Genomic DNA, 15,772 nt, shown 5'->3' on the forward strand with positions numbered 1-15,772 from the left:
CAAAGAATTATAATAACCTATCAGAATAACAACCATCTTGTCAAAGAATATTCCTCTATTGTTATATGAGCATTCAATAAAATCTTCTTCGAATGTGACTTTACATTTTCCATCAGGCAACACACTATGATAGTATATTCCTTTAACCGCCTCATTAATGACGTAAGTTATGAAAGGAGTGTACACAAGTAAAGAAAGATTCATTGGACGGTGACGATACGCCTCCTAAGTTGTACATATTCCCTTACTCGACAGCCTCTGACACTTGACATTCCATGTCATCTCATGATTGCGGAGGTTATGAGAGGTGGTATATAAAGGAGGATTCTCTCTGTTTGCGAGGTACATAATATTTTATACTATGCTAACACACGCATTTACTGTTCATCTCTCCCTCTTTCCGCTCGAGCAACATACTAACTTGAGTGTCGGAAGGCCAACGTTAGAGACCCTTCTCTTAGTTTTTGGCACTGACATTTTGTTTGCTCTCTTTGTTATGTGTAGAGAGAAAGAAACATCCCATTTTTCACTCCCGTGTGCAACTTTCTCTACAGTTGAAAAGTCTTCTCATGGTCAATAATAGAGCTAGTTGTTCAATATGTCATCTCTCTAGCTTTCAGACATGATCACATCGTGTCCCGACCATGAGTTTATAAGTAGGTCACGAGTTCATAACTAGGCAAGTTTACTATCAAATTCGTGTTGAAGAATTAACTAAGAGGAGAAAAACAATATTGTGTAAGCTCCTGTTAGACGATAATAGATTGTGCCTAAAAGAAAGTGATTTTCCTTCCTGCCAAATATTATATTAAATTTGGAAAATATTTTCAATGAAGCTTTAAAGTGAATTGTTAACATAAATGAAATTAGATGCATCTTCTTTGACAATTCACGTGCCAATTAAGCTTGTCTAAGCGAGTAGTAACCAATCAATTTACGACAAATTATCAAGGGCACACTTAAAATTACAAAATTCTTCAAAAGGTACATCTAATTTTCAGATTTTCCAAATATTGATATTAAACTTTCTTATGTAAAATGCCGAAGAAAATTTGATTTGGTTTGAAAGTTTGGGGAAAGAGAATTAATCTAATAAATAATATAAAAATAACTATATGATCAAATAGAGGGTTAGAGAAAATATTGTGGTACCCTAGCCATAAGCTTACATGCTTGTGTGTTAGCCGATAACAAACTGTGCAAACAATGAAGAATTCACCAAGGAAAAGAAATGATGTTAAGCAGAGTTAAAAATCTGTTCGTGAATTCATAGTGTCCTGACCATGAGTTTATAAGTAGTTCACGTGGTAAAAAATGATTCACCTACCTCAAACATCTCTCAGTGTAAGTTTCATAACGAGATTAAGGGAGTAAAATGTGGTGACCGGGGGGTCTCTTTTAAGTGTGAGAGAATTTATTCCCCAAGGAATTCAATCCTGATTTTATGTGTCTATCACCCAAATGTAAATTTGGTTATGCCCGTGAGGACGAGTTTATAAGTAATTCACAAGTTCATAACTAGAAAAGTTCACTATTAAATTCGTGTCAGACGATAACAATTGTGTAAATGCTGAAGAATTAACTAGAGGGGGAAAAAACGATATTGTGTATAGTGGTCTGTTTTCATAGCCGGACAAGCTAATTATTAAACTCGTGTAGGACGATAGTAACTTGTGCGAAAAAAGAGACTGATTTTCCTGCCACCAAAAATTGATTGATGTAGTAGAGATAGCGTAGCCAGAATTTCAACTGAGAGGAGAGAATTCAATTAATTTTAAAAATTAATACAACACAAATTGAATTACCTAATTTTTAAAACTTAAAAAATACTCGATGGAGTTTTTTAAAAATTTTAAATATGTGTAGGTCGATTTTTACAATTTAAAACCTCAATTTCAAATTTAAAAGATTAAAAATAAAATTTAAATTTGAAAATTTTAACCATAGCTCTTAGTTATAATTAAAACAATGATGTATTAATTTTTAAAATTTATCTATAACTCAAAGTTGAATAATCATTATAGTTTTACTTCTTTATAATATTTAGCATTGCTATATATTAGACCTTCATTCTAATCTAAATAAGTAACTTGATAAAATAAAGTTTATACATTACAACTCTTCTTAAATTAATGATACATGAAAGAAGAAAGAAACAATTGACTCTTCTTGTTATTGTTGTGATTGGACAAAGGAAAAAAAGAACTACTTGTAAAGGACTACTCGCTAGAAAAAATAATAATAAAAGGAAGACCATTGCTTTTAAGAAAAGCAGAAAAGACAAGATATGGAAAAAGAAGTAAAAGATGAGAGCTTTACCTTCTTTGTTACCAATTTTGACTAGTTTCGGTGAACTCGGCAATGACATAATGGGAGCAAAGTAAGACAAAATAGGATTAGTCTTACAGTACCAATAAAATCCTAGAAAATATGAGAAGAGGGAGAAGATGCGAGGGTTGCTCTTGTTGTTGGAAGAGGGCAACAATTGATGTTGTATTTCTTGCTTTCTGGAGAAGAGAAAAAAGAAGAAAAGAAAGCTTTTGTGTTTGAGCAGAGGAGAATTTTTTTTTTTTTTGCAAGTTTATTGCAGTAATTGGAGAAGAGAAAGAGAAGAAGGAAATAAGGAAGCGAAATAAGAGAGGGGGATTAGCGAATGCATGACAGTGGCACATGACACGATGGGGACTACATGTGCACAGGGAGAAAAAAAGTAAGAGAAGTTTCCTTAAAAATACTCTAATTCGTTTTAAACCGATCATTCTCATTTAAATTTTAAATTTGATTCGACCATAACTTAGCTAAATCAACTCCAAATCATTCTCGATTTAAACCAACGTAATCCTTATTTCTCATGCCTATTTGTTAAATTTAGTTTGAATCCTATCCGATTTTAATTTAGTGCCCTTACTTTGTGCTCTATGATTTAATTCATCCATTATTATTATATATTTTATTTTTAAAATCCAATACTTAACTATCCTTAATATTCGAAGTCGTGATATTTTCTTGTAAAAGTGGTACCAATTGATAACTTAGGTTGAGAGTGTTGGGTGCTACTCGGAATATCATTCTGTTTCCCCTGTAAAAAAAATTGTTCAAGCACAGAACTTTTCCTAGCTACCCATGTGCTCTTTAGAAGTTAAACTTGGATTGGAAACGAAACTTAACATTTTTACTCCAAGTTCATTCTTCAAAGTTAAACCTGGATTGGAAACGAAACTTAACATTTTTACTCCAAGTTTAACTCTTGTGTTCTACTTAACATTCTATGCTGGGTACAAATTTTAGGTTTAACTACAGAGATCTCAATCAAAACACAAAATCGAAACACAAAATCGAAGCACAAAAATGAAAACACAAAATCGCTAGCCTCTTGTGTTGGTATTTCAGGATCCATACAAAGAAAACAAAACTAGTTGTGCTGCGGAATAAATAACTAGTTGTACCTTTCTTTGTAGACAAAGACCTCTTGATCTTCTGCCGTATTTCTCTCCTCTTCTTGGACGTCGTGTGGGCGACAATCTATCAAGATAAAAACACCCGAACCCCTTTTGTTTCCAAGCCACCTACCACCAAAAGATGCAAAGAAAGGAACGCCTCCTCCTCCTTTTTCTTCTCCTCTAAACCGCCGACCACCATGGTGTTTCGTCTCTTCGTTTTCTTTTCCTCCAATCTCCGGCCACCAAGAGAAGATATAGCGCCGACCCTAGAGGGAAGAAAAGGGAAGAAGAAAAGAAGTGGGGCGCTAGCCCTAGAGGAAAGAAAAGGAAGAAGAAAAGGATGGGGCACCGACATTAAGGGAAAGGAGAGGATTTTTAGTTGTGGAGAACAACTTCTCAATTCTTAATTGAATTGTTTATTTTTGTCGCATAACCTCCTCTCCTTTTATAAACCTTTGCCCCAGATTAAAAAAGGAGAAAAAAATAATAGATTTTTGTTTAGAAAAAATCTCTAGAAAAGAATTAACATAATTATTTTTAGAAAAATTTCTTAAGAAAGAATTAGTATAATTCTTTTTAGAAAATTTCTAAGAAAGAATCAACATAATTCTTTTTAGAAAAATCTCTAGGAAAGAATTAACATAATTCCTTTTACAAAAATTTCTTATGAAAGAATTAATATAATTCTTTTTAGAAAATTTCTAAGAAAGAATCAATGTAATTCTTTTTAGAAAAATCTCTAATTCTGTTGAGAAAAAATTGTTGGTGCAACCTTAGGTCAAGGTTGACCTGTTTGACCTGACTCGAGTTGTATTTTGATGTTTGACGAGAATAGAAAAGTTCTATTCTGATGTTTGACGAGAATAGAAAAGTTGTATTCTGATGTTTGACAGAATACAAACTTGGGAGATTGTGGGTGCAATCTTTGGTCAAGGTTGACCTGGTTGACCCGAGGTGAGTCGACCTGATTCGGGGAATCCTGGTAAGTGAAGCCAGGTGAAAGTCCTGGTGAGTGAAGCCAGGCAAGGGAAATCCAGATAGGTCAAGGTTGACCAGACATCTGGTGAAAAGTCCAAGTATGGAGACTTGGCACGGGAAAAGTCCAAGTATGGAGACTTGGCACGGAAAAGTCCAAGTATGGAGACTTGGCATGGGAAAAGTCCAAGTATGGAGACTTGGCACGGAAAAGTCCAAGTATGGAGACTTGGCACGGGAAAAGTCCAAGTATGGAGACTTGGCACGGAAAAGTCCAAGTATGGAGACTTGGCATGGGAAAAGTCCAAGTATGGAGACTTGGCACGGAAAAGTCCAAGTATGGAGACTTGGCACGGGAAAAGTCCAAGTATGGAGACTTGGCACGGTAAAGTCCAAGCAGGGAGCTTGGCACGGGAGAAGTCCAAGTATGGAAGCTTGGCATACGAAGTCGGAGAGGGCTCGGTAGCTCGTTCTCCGGACTAGGTCAGAGAGGGCTCGGGAGCTCGTTCTCTGGACCGGACGTGGAAGTCGGAGAGGGCTCGGCAGCTCGTTCTCCGGACTAGGTCAGAGAGGGTTCGGTAGCTCGTTCTCTGGACCGGACAAAGATGGAGAGGGCTCGGTAGCTCGTTCTCCGGACTAGGTCAGAGAGGGCTCGGTAGCTCGTTCTCTGGACCGGATGAGGAAGTCGGAGAGGGCTCGGTAGCTCGTTCTCCTGATTAGGTCAGAGAGGGCTCAATAGCTCGTTCTCAAGACCAGGAAGGCCTTAGGGTTTAGGGCTGGGAAGCTCTAAGGCATTGGATCGGTCTGGTGACCGATCCAGTGATACTCTGAGTATTTGGATCGGTCTGCGGACCGATCAGTAACCACACAGAAGCTTTCTGTGGGTTATCTGATCGGTCTGGTGACCGATCAGTAAGAAGGAGATCGGAGAGGCAATAGGAGGGATCGGTCTGTGGACCAATCCACCTATGGCCTGATTGGTCCACAGACCGATCAGGGCTCGGCAACCCAACTCTCTGTGAGAGTTGGGATCGGTCCGGAGACCGATCAGCCTAGGGCCTGATCGGTCCCCAGACCGATCAGATCCTCCCTGGACCGATCAGGCCATAGCCTGATCGGTCCAGGCCTAGCCGTTGAGACACAACAGCTAGATTCTGTGTCTTCTTTGTCTTCTTCGCAGGTGCAGGATATAAGACCTCTACAGTAGACGAAGGAGGGTGCAACTTCTTCTTCCTACGACTGCGATTTGAGCTTTGCTGAGCTCCCTATTCCCGAAGCTTCGTGTGAGCTTCCCTCTGCTGGATTACCGATCTGTTGCTGCTGGCATCGTGAAGTTGTTGCTTCATCGAACTCCAGTCGACAAGAAGGCAAGCAAGTGTGTTTACAATTTCTATTGTTCTTGTTTGTTTTCTCTATTGTTGTACTCCTCTGTTTTGCTGTTGCAAAGACTTTGTGGTGAGGTTTCTCCACCCAGAAGGAGTTCATATTAGCCGGTCATCCGGGGTTTCATCCACCGACGGATTGATAGGCTTCGTCCACCTTACGGACACGCCGAGGAGTAGAAGTATCATCTCCGAACCTCGTTACATCGCTGCGTCTAAGGTTTGATCTTCTCGTTCTCGTTTCTATCATTTTATTTCCGCTGCGCTAACCTAATTCATAGGAAGAAACGATAAATTGGGGTCGGCTATTCACACCCCCCCTCTCTAGCCGCATCCGAAGGTCCTAACAAAAATCTCCCTTTTTTTTCTTTTCTTTTTCTTTTCTTTTCTTTTGGTTTGGCCGACCCCTTGCTTGGGCACCAAGTAAGGCTTGGCCAGCCCCTTTCTTGGGTAGGAAGCAAGGCTTGGCCGACCCCTTGCTTGGGCACCAAGCAAGGATGTGGCCGACCCCTTTCTTGGGTAGGAATCAAAACCAAAACGGGTGAATGCGAGGCTTTATAGAGGCTACAACAGGGACCGAGAGGAGGAATTGGTTTTGGCCTCCTGATGGATTTGAGCTTCCTGTGTTCGACCCGAACACCCAACTCAAGTTCATTAATAATAACTCATACTACTAAAGAGTTATTATTGAACTATCGCACCAATCCCATATTACAATATGGGCTCCTTCTTATCATGAGTGCGTTAGTCTCTCTGTGTTTAAGATATCGTATGTCCGTTAATTAAATGAGTTATTGACAACTCACTTAATTAACATCTAGCTCCAAGAGTAGTACCACTCAACCTTATTATCATGTCGGACTAAATCCACCTGCAGGGTTTACATGATAATCCTTATGAGATTCTCAAGGGGACATCATCAACCTAGATTACTAGGACACAGTTTCCTTTTATAATCAACAACACACCATATAAATAATATTATTTCCCAACTTATCGGGTCTATTGATTTAACTGAATAAATCTCACCCTTTGATAAATTAAAGAAATAAATACTAAGTATATGTGTTTGTTATTATATCGGGATTAAGAGTACGCACATCCATAATAATAGAGGTTTTGTTCTTTTATGCAGTCAGTATAAAAAGAACAACCTCAAATGGTCCCGCTCAATACACATATAGTGTACTGGTGTAATTATATAGTCAAGACAAACTAATTCCAAATTACACTACAACCGTTCCAATGGTTTGTCCCTATCCATCTCGGTCGTGAACTACTATTTATAATTTATAAGGAACTGATAACATGATCTTCTGTTTACACCACACACTAAGTTATCTATAATATAAATTAAATAGACAATTGCATTAACATGCAACATTTGACTAGAGTGTTTCTCATTTCAAAATATAAATGTTCATAAAAAAAAGCTAGGCTTTTAGTATACATCCTAACAATCTCCCACTTATACTAAAAGACTATGCTACCATATATGCTGCCATACATCTGATTCTCATCCCCTCAACATGCCCATCAAAGCTCTTGTCGGAAGGGCCTTAGTGAAAGGATCTGCCAGGTTATCTACTGATGCAATCTTGGCAACAACAACTTCTCCTCACTTTACAATATCTCGTATCAGGTGGTACTTGCGCTCAATTTGTTTACTTGCCTTATGAGTTCATGGTTTCTTCGAGTTTGCTACTGCACCACTATTATCACAATAAATTGTGATAATTTTGGGCAAACCAGGAATCACATCTAAGTCCATTAAGAAGTTTCTGAGTCATACTGCTTCTTTAGATGCCTCAGAGGCTGTCACATATTCAGCTTCCATGGTGGAGTCCGAAATGCATTTCTGCTTAATACTCCTCCATGTTATGGCTCCACCTCCCAAAGTAAACACATACCCCGAGGTTGACTTACTACTGCCCCTATCTGATTGAAAATCAGAATCTGTGTAACCTATAGGGAGAAAATCATCTGTCTGGTAAACCAACATATAATCTCTAGTCCTTCTTAGGTACTTTAATATATGCTTTACGACAGTCAAATGTCCTTGTCCTAGATTACTTTGATATCTGCTAACCATGCCCATGGTAAAATAGATATCTGGTCTCGTACATAGCATTGCATACATTAGGCTTCCTACAGCCGAAACATAAGGAGCTGCCTTCATCTCCTTTATCTTCTTTGATGTTTTAGGACACATCTCTTTAGATAAAGGTACTTCATGTCGAAAAGGTAGAAAACCTTTCTTGGAGTTTTGCATGCTAAAACGAGCTAGGATAGTATCGATGTATGAAACTTGGGATAAGCACAATATTTTTTTCTTGCGATCCTTTATTACTTTGATCCCAAGAATATGCCCACATTCTCCCAAGACTTTCATATCGAATTGCTTGGACAACCATACCCTTACGTCTGACAATACTTTGACATTGTTGCCAATGAGTAAAATATCATCTACGTATAGTACAAGAAATATCATCACGTTTCCGTTACTTTTCTTGTATACATAATGTTGGGATCCTTTAGATGGCTAGAGAGGGGGGGAGTGAATAGCCTCCACCAAAATCTTAATCTTTTCACAAAAATTCTAAGCGAGTTTGTTAGCGCAGCGGAAAATAAGCAAACAAAAAGAAATTATACGAGAAAAGAACCAAGCACCACTAACACAAGATATACGAGGTTCGGGGATAACTTGCCCCTACTCCTCGGCGTGTCCGTAAGGTGGACGAGCCCTTGATCTTCGGTAGATCACACCCCGGATGACACCGGCTAATGAAGCTCTCCTTCTCGGTGGAGAAACCTCTCCACAAAGTCTTCGAACAGATTTAAAATGAAGCACACAAGACTTACAGATCACAGTGGCTCAAAGAAAATCGAAGTAAGCTCACAGCCACGAAGATGATGAAGACAGAGTCCAAGAACACAGCAAGCTCTCAACCGAAACACACACAGCTTTTTACTTGCTTCACGTTTTTTTTCTTACTCTTCTTTCCAGCATACACTGCTTCTTATGTCTCTGCATTCGATCAGCCTGCACCGGATCGCTGCCAACCTGCACCGAATCCCTGCTGCAAGCTACGGCGTCGCCAATCGCTTCTCTTGCTCTTCTGATTCTCTGAGCTCACACCAATAGAACCACGGTCTTCACTGGTGCCTCTGAGCTCGAACCAATCACCAGGAGTTAAGCCAATCGCCGCCTGATCACTGCCAGAAACACAGCCAATCGCAACCTATAGCCGTTGCTGCTTCAAATGCATTTGACGCAGAGAAAGCAGTGGAAAGATCCTTTGTCTCATTCCTTTGATGAGGCTTAATTTGAAACTAAGCACTGGTATGGTACCTGCAACCTGTATCTCCAAAAGACTCACAGCAGAAGGTTAAACAGAGATGGGCAAAAAGAAGTGCGAATCAGAAAATATTAGAGAAAGCGCATGCACAATGAAATTAACTGTGGATCGGTCAGCAGACCGATCACAGACCCTTGGACCGATCAGACAACAGTCTGATCGGTCTGAGGCTGGTCTGATCGGTCTACCGACCGATCAGATTGGATGTGGATCGGTCCATAGACCGATCCAACGCCCTTTTTCTTCTGCGACATTTTCTCCTGATCGGTCTACAGACCGATCAGATTGCACTCAGTGTGCTACTGAGTGTTTCCTGATCGGTCACCAGACCGATCAGTCATCCAAAGTATCATTGGATCGGTCTGTTGACCGATCCAACTCCTATGTGATACTAGGATTGGTCCGAGAACAAGCTACCGAGCCCTCTCTGACCTAATCCGGTCCAGAGAACGAGCTCCCGAGCCCTCTCTGACCTAGTCCGGAGAACGAGCTGCCGAGCCCTCTCCGACTTCGTCTGGTCCAGAGAACGAGCTACCGAGCCCTCTCTGACCTAGTCCAGAGAACGAGCTACCGAGCCCTCTCTGACTTCGTCCGGTCCAGAGAACGAGCTATCGAGCCCTCTCTGACCTAGTCCGAAGAACGAGCTACCGAGCCCTCTCCGACTTCGTCCGGTCCAGAGAACGAGCTACCGAGCCCTCTCTGACCTAGTCCGAAGAACGAGCTGCCGAGCCCTCTCCGACTTCGCGTGCCAAGTATCCGTACTTGGACTTTTCCTCTCCTCATGATCAACCTTGATCATTAATCAGTCTGAGTTTAATTAACATCTGATACAAACTTAAATCAGTGTCAACATCAAAACAACAGCCAGGTCAGACTGTATCAACATATAAGACTCATCTAGTCACTGAATGAATTTACAAGACTGGATCACTTCATCAAATCGGATGTTCCAAGATCTCGAAGCTTGCTTCAATCCATAAATGGACCGATTGAGCTTGCATACAAGATGCTCTTTGGCCTCCGCAATGAATCCCTCTGGTTGCTTTATATGGATATTTTATTCAAGACTTTCTTTAAGAAAAGCTGTCTTGACATCCATTTGCCAAACCTCATAATCCATATGAGCAGCAATAGATAAAAGAATCCGGATAGACTTGAGCATGACTACCTGCGAAAATGTTTCCTCATAATCGATTCCCTCTTTTTGAGTATACCCTTTTGCAACAAGCCTTGCTTTGAAGGTTTTCACCTCCCCGTCTATCCCTCTTTTTCTTTTGTAGACCCATTTACATCCAATGGCTTTTACACCATTTGGTTGTTCTACAAGCTCCCAGACCTGATTAGATGTAACGACCACCCTTCTTACTATACTATACTACTCTCTAAGGATGACCGTTACTTATCTACTAACTCTACTTAACCGGTGTGATCGAAACCACGAGGAATCCCTACCGAAAAATTTCGGCAGAATCTCCCCTGTACCGGTGACCATAAACTGAGATACAAAAATATATACTTCAGCCACATGCGGCTGGAACATATATCAACTACTTAACTACTATAGATTCTAAAACAACTAGTGTAGTAAGCTGTACTAAATGTTTCTAGAAAACTTAAAATTCCGGCAGAGTATCTGCTGTTCAGCGGACTAAAATCCAATACATACATCACATGCATTTATAACATAACCATACTAACAGAAACATATCAAAACTATAACTCAAGAAAGCATTAAAGTACTAACTTACTAACAATTACATCATAGCATGCAATCTAGAACCAAAGATAATCTCAAGGACCTAGAATAAATGATACAGTCTCAAATGTTTTCACTAAAACTCAAAATAACTTAATAATGTTCCCAGATCTCTCCCATAGTCCTGGCATCACACACATCCATCACGCATCCTCCTTGTCGCCTTCCTCTCTACACTTTAACTTTTCCTTTATCTGCAGTAGGAGGAAAATAAATCTATAAGCGAAACGCTTAGTAAGTACTAATCTATCTCACAAAAACTCAAAAGTGCATAAGATGCAAAGGATACTGAAACCGAAATGCTAAAAAGAAAAGGCTAAACATGCTCATCTAATAGCAAAGCACTAAAATAAACTGCATACTCATGATATACAAGAATAAATCTGCATGTTGGAAATAAAGCTAATCATGCTCAATAAACTCATAAGGAAAGCAAATGAAAACTAATACGGTATGCTTAGAATTAAAAGAGCTAAACTTTACTGGTTCTAAACATAGGTGATACTTGTTTCATTTACTTATAGCCTTATACTTGAAATTAATATTTAACTTTCTTCTTTTTTTTCTTGGGCCTAGGCTTAGTACCATCTTATGCGCGCTCTCTAATAGTGACTGAGGTAGCGAGCCTCTAGTCCTATGAGGATAAAGACCTCGGTCTTACCAGGGCCAAGACCTCGGAATTGGTCACCTGGATTTGTTTAACGACAACCTCGGAAGTCGGGTACTAGCCTCTTACTTTAATTTACTTGTTATCTTTTCTAACTAGGCCTTGGTCTTTTCTTACTTGTAGTTACCCATAATCCTCAAAAGGTTCAATAGGGCACATAATCATTCCACTAAAATACATGGCTATTCATCTTATTAAAATAACAAAAACAACTAACTATATGCTTTAGATTAAAGAGCTATTAGAAGCTAACTAACACATATAGTCATATGTATCAAAACAAGAAACTAGCAACTGAATTATAACTCAATACTGCTCATGTTATTCCAATAGCAAATGGGAAACTAGAAAGTCTGCCCAGGTATAACTAATAGCAACCGAAACCTAGTAATAAAGGGATCGATGCTGCACATACCCAATAGAATATCATGCTTACAAAATAATGAAGGGCTGAATTTGAAATGCTATTAAGCAGGGCTAATCATATTTATTAAACAGTAGAGAAACTAACACTTTGTACCTAGGTTAAGGGCTGTTTGTGCCACTATACAACACCAAAAACTAAAATTTTCACTTAGATAACCTGCTGATCATGCCTACCAATCATCCAGGACTGCCTACACTTGAAATGCTAATGATCGAGGGCTGTTTGTGCCCATCTGCACGACCCAAATGAAGGGCTGTTCTTGCACTTACAACCGAGAAGAGAGAGATCTAGGCTTCGGATGTGTAATACCCACTAAGCTTGTAAGATAAATATATGAAGGTGAGATTTTTCCTTAGAAAAATAATAGGAAGTGAGTTGAGGCAAAAAGGAATAAAATGAAATAAAAAGAAGTGAAGGTCAAGGATTTAACCTTGAACCTCTTATATTATAATTCATAGAATTAATTAGTAGAAACCAATTGGGATAGAGAAAAGATATTGATAGCAAAGGAGGGAAACTCATGATAAAGGTAAGAGTAAAAGCTAGCCAAAAGAAAACAAGAAAAGAGCAAGAGAAAGGCAACTTGCCTTCCTCCCTTTCTCTCCCTCTTTCTCTCTTCTCTTGCCGAAAATCAAAGAGACTAATTAAGGGGATTCATTCCCCCTTATTTCACCATGAATGATGAGGATAAATAAATAAATAAAAATAAAAATAAAATAGAAAAAAAAGGCTAAGGGAGAAGGAAAGCAAAAACTAAGTTTGCTACCTCTTCCCCCTTAACATAAAAGAGAGCAAGAAAAGAGAAAATTATTTTTCTCTCATTTTCTCTCATTCATCCTCTCCCTCACCGAGAACACCACAGTCCCCTCTCCTCCATCTTCGGCCCCAAAGCCAAGTTTTTCCCTAAGAAAGCCTAAGATACAAGGAGGACTTAGCAAAGGAATCAAGGGAAAGGAACTAGAAGAAGAGACTATTTCTTCTTCACCATACCTTAGATCCACAAGCGAAAAGGATGTAAGCTTCCCCTCACCTGTGGTACAAGGCATTTTAAGTGTTTTTCAGATTTTATGAAGATTTTAAAACCTAGAAACAAGTTTGAAAAAATTCGGCCAAGAAGGACTTTCAAAAATCTAATGATGTTTAAACTAGTCTTCACTACATGATAGATTTTTTCTATGCTATGTAGAGGGGTTCTTCTTCATGCTTTTATACCTATATGATGCTTGATCAGAGGAGTAATGAACCCTAGAATTTCAGCCAAAAATATTCTTAAGAGGCTAGGGAAATTTATTGTTTTACCCAACTAGTACAAGGGTCTCCCTATGAAATATTAAGGATCATGTATTAGTTTTCTTCCTTAGAAGATATTTGAAACTAAAAGAAAACCCACTCATATGATTCGTTCAAGAAAGGGTTTAGGGTTAGGAAGACCTTTAAATTTAAATAACCATGCTCATGTGATAGAATACAAAGATCTTAAAGGATTTGTATGCTTGAATATTGCTAGAATTTCATGAACTCCTTCTTAGGGTTTTTCGGCCATGATGAGATGGATAGCTTAGAAAAGCTTAAAAAAAATTTTAATATACTCAAGACCTCTGTGCTGTTTAGATATGAAAGTTGTTTAATACCCTCATGCTTAATTAGGGTGTAGAAAAATTAGTTGCACGACATATAACATGTATGACCACAAGGGGTCCTAGCTTATTCATGAACCAATTTGTATATATGTTTATTAGTAACTTTTGCCATGAAACTTACTTAGGTTTTTCATTCTTTAGGCCACTTAAGAACCTAGCTAAAGAATGGTAGGTTTCGGCCATGAGAAAAAAATAAAAGAAAAAGAGAAAAAGAAACCTAGAAAGCCTAAGACACAATTCATATGTATACTCATTATGCTTGTCTTTACATATGCTATGAAACTCGTATGACTTCATATGTTTTTATGTTATTTGAAGCAAGTTTAAACACTGATGAGTTTTGGCCAAGTAGGGTTTAAATGACCTAGAGGCCTTAGAATTTAAACCAAAGGTGTTAAAATGCTTCTTATGAAAATATGATAACCTATTGCTTGTGTCACATGCTTGTATGATTTTTCCATGACCTAAATGGACCATTGTAAGTCTCGGACATGAAGGTTTAGATGCCCTAGGGACCCTAGAACTTAAATTAAATATGCTCATGTCACTCTACATGAAATATGATAAGTAGAAAGCCAAGGTTCAATTGCTATATGTTGTTTTATGACCTAAAATGATGCTAGGGTATGTTTCGGCCATAACTATTGTATGATGCCTTGTATGAATTTATACATAAGGTTAGTCCAAGTTCACATGCTGTATGCTTGTTTGTAGCCCTAATGAGAACTTGTTAAATTTCGGCCATGACATATGTTAAGGGCTTAAAGAACCTAGGAACTAATTCAAATGTGTCAAAAGTGTTTACCTTGTTCCTTGGTAAAATGTTATAAATATGATTTAAAGTTGTCCATGCTTTTATGTCATATGGAACCTTGTTTCACACCTTAAGGTTTCGGCCACATGAAATTAGGGACTTGAAGAACTTAGAAACTAAGTTAATCATGTTTATAATGCTTCCTATGAAAATGTTATGATGATAATTTAGGTGCCATATGCTTGGATGTTGTGTTTAACCTAAATTAAGCTCTAAAGGGGTTTCGGCCACAAGGGTTTAGGAAGCTTAGAACCAAGATGAATATGATACCATGTTTCCTATGATAGGATAATCACAAGATACACCCTTATGCTTAATATGTATGCTTGTGATTTATGACTTATGATATGATATGCATGCTTTTATGATATGATATGCTTTGTGCTAAAAATATGCATGCTTATGTTATGATATGTGGTTAAATTATGCATACTTTAATGCTATGTTTAGTGCCTAAAATCTGCATGCTTTCATGATATGCTATGTGGTTAAATCATGCATGCTTGATGATATGCTTTATGCTTAAGATATGCATGTTTTTATGATCTATGCCTAAGTGATGCATATTGTTATGACATGATGTATGCCTAAGTGATGCATGCCTTTATGATGTGATGTATGCCTAAGTGATGCATACCTTTATGACATGATGTATGCCTAAGTGATGCATACCTTATGATATGATGTATGCCTAAGTGATGCATACTTTTATGACATGATGTATGCCTAAGTGATGCATACCTTTATGATATGATGTGTGCCTAAGTGATGCATGCTTTTATGATACATGATATGTATGACATGTACTTTACTTTATATGTGAGTGACTTGTACCAAGGGTGGGCTCCATAAGCGCCCCGGGGACTAAGGACCTCGTTAGGGATGGGCTCCTAAGTGCCCCTAGGACTAAGGGCCTAGTATGTTTGCCTCGTAGGGTTCAAGACTTGCTACCTTGGACCTACAAGGGCGCAATATGTAAGTGGTACATAGCCGGGATCCCCCTTATGTTGAGATTACTTTCAAGTATATATATGTAAAAGAAAATGGTTTTAAAGATCATGAGACATACACATGTTTTTCGGATACATGCTTTCCAAAATCATATTGCATACACCTTATGATTATGCTATGTTTCATGCTATGCTCTTGATTATGATATGCCATGATAAGGTATGATTATGTTATGTTCATGCTATACCTTATAGACATGTTTCGGCCATGGATATGTTGATGCTTGATATATAGATTTCGGCCATGGATATGATGATGCCTTGATGTACATGTTCGGCCATAGTTATGATGCTTTGATATA

Source organism: Zingiber officinale, chromosome 7B, assembly GCF_018446385.1.
Source record: "Zingiber officinale cultivar Zhangliang chromosome 7B, Zo_v1.1, whole genome shotgun sequence".
NCBI lineage: Eukaryota > Viridiplantae > Streptophyta > Magnoliopsida > Zingiberales > Zingiberaceae > Zingiber > Zingiber officinale.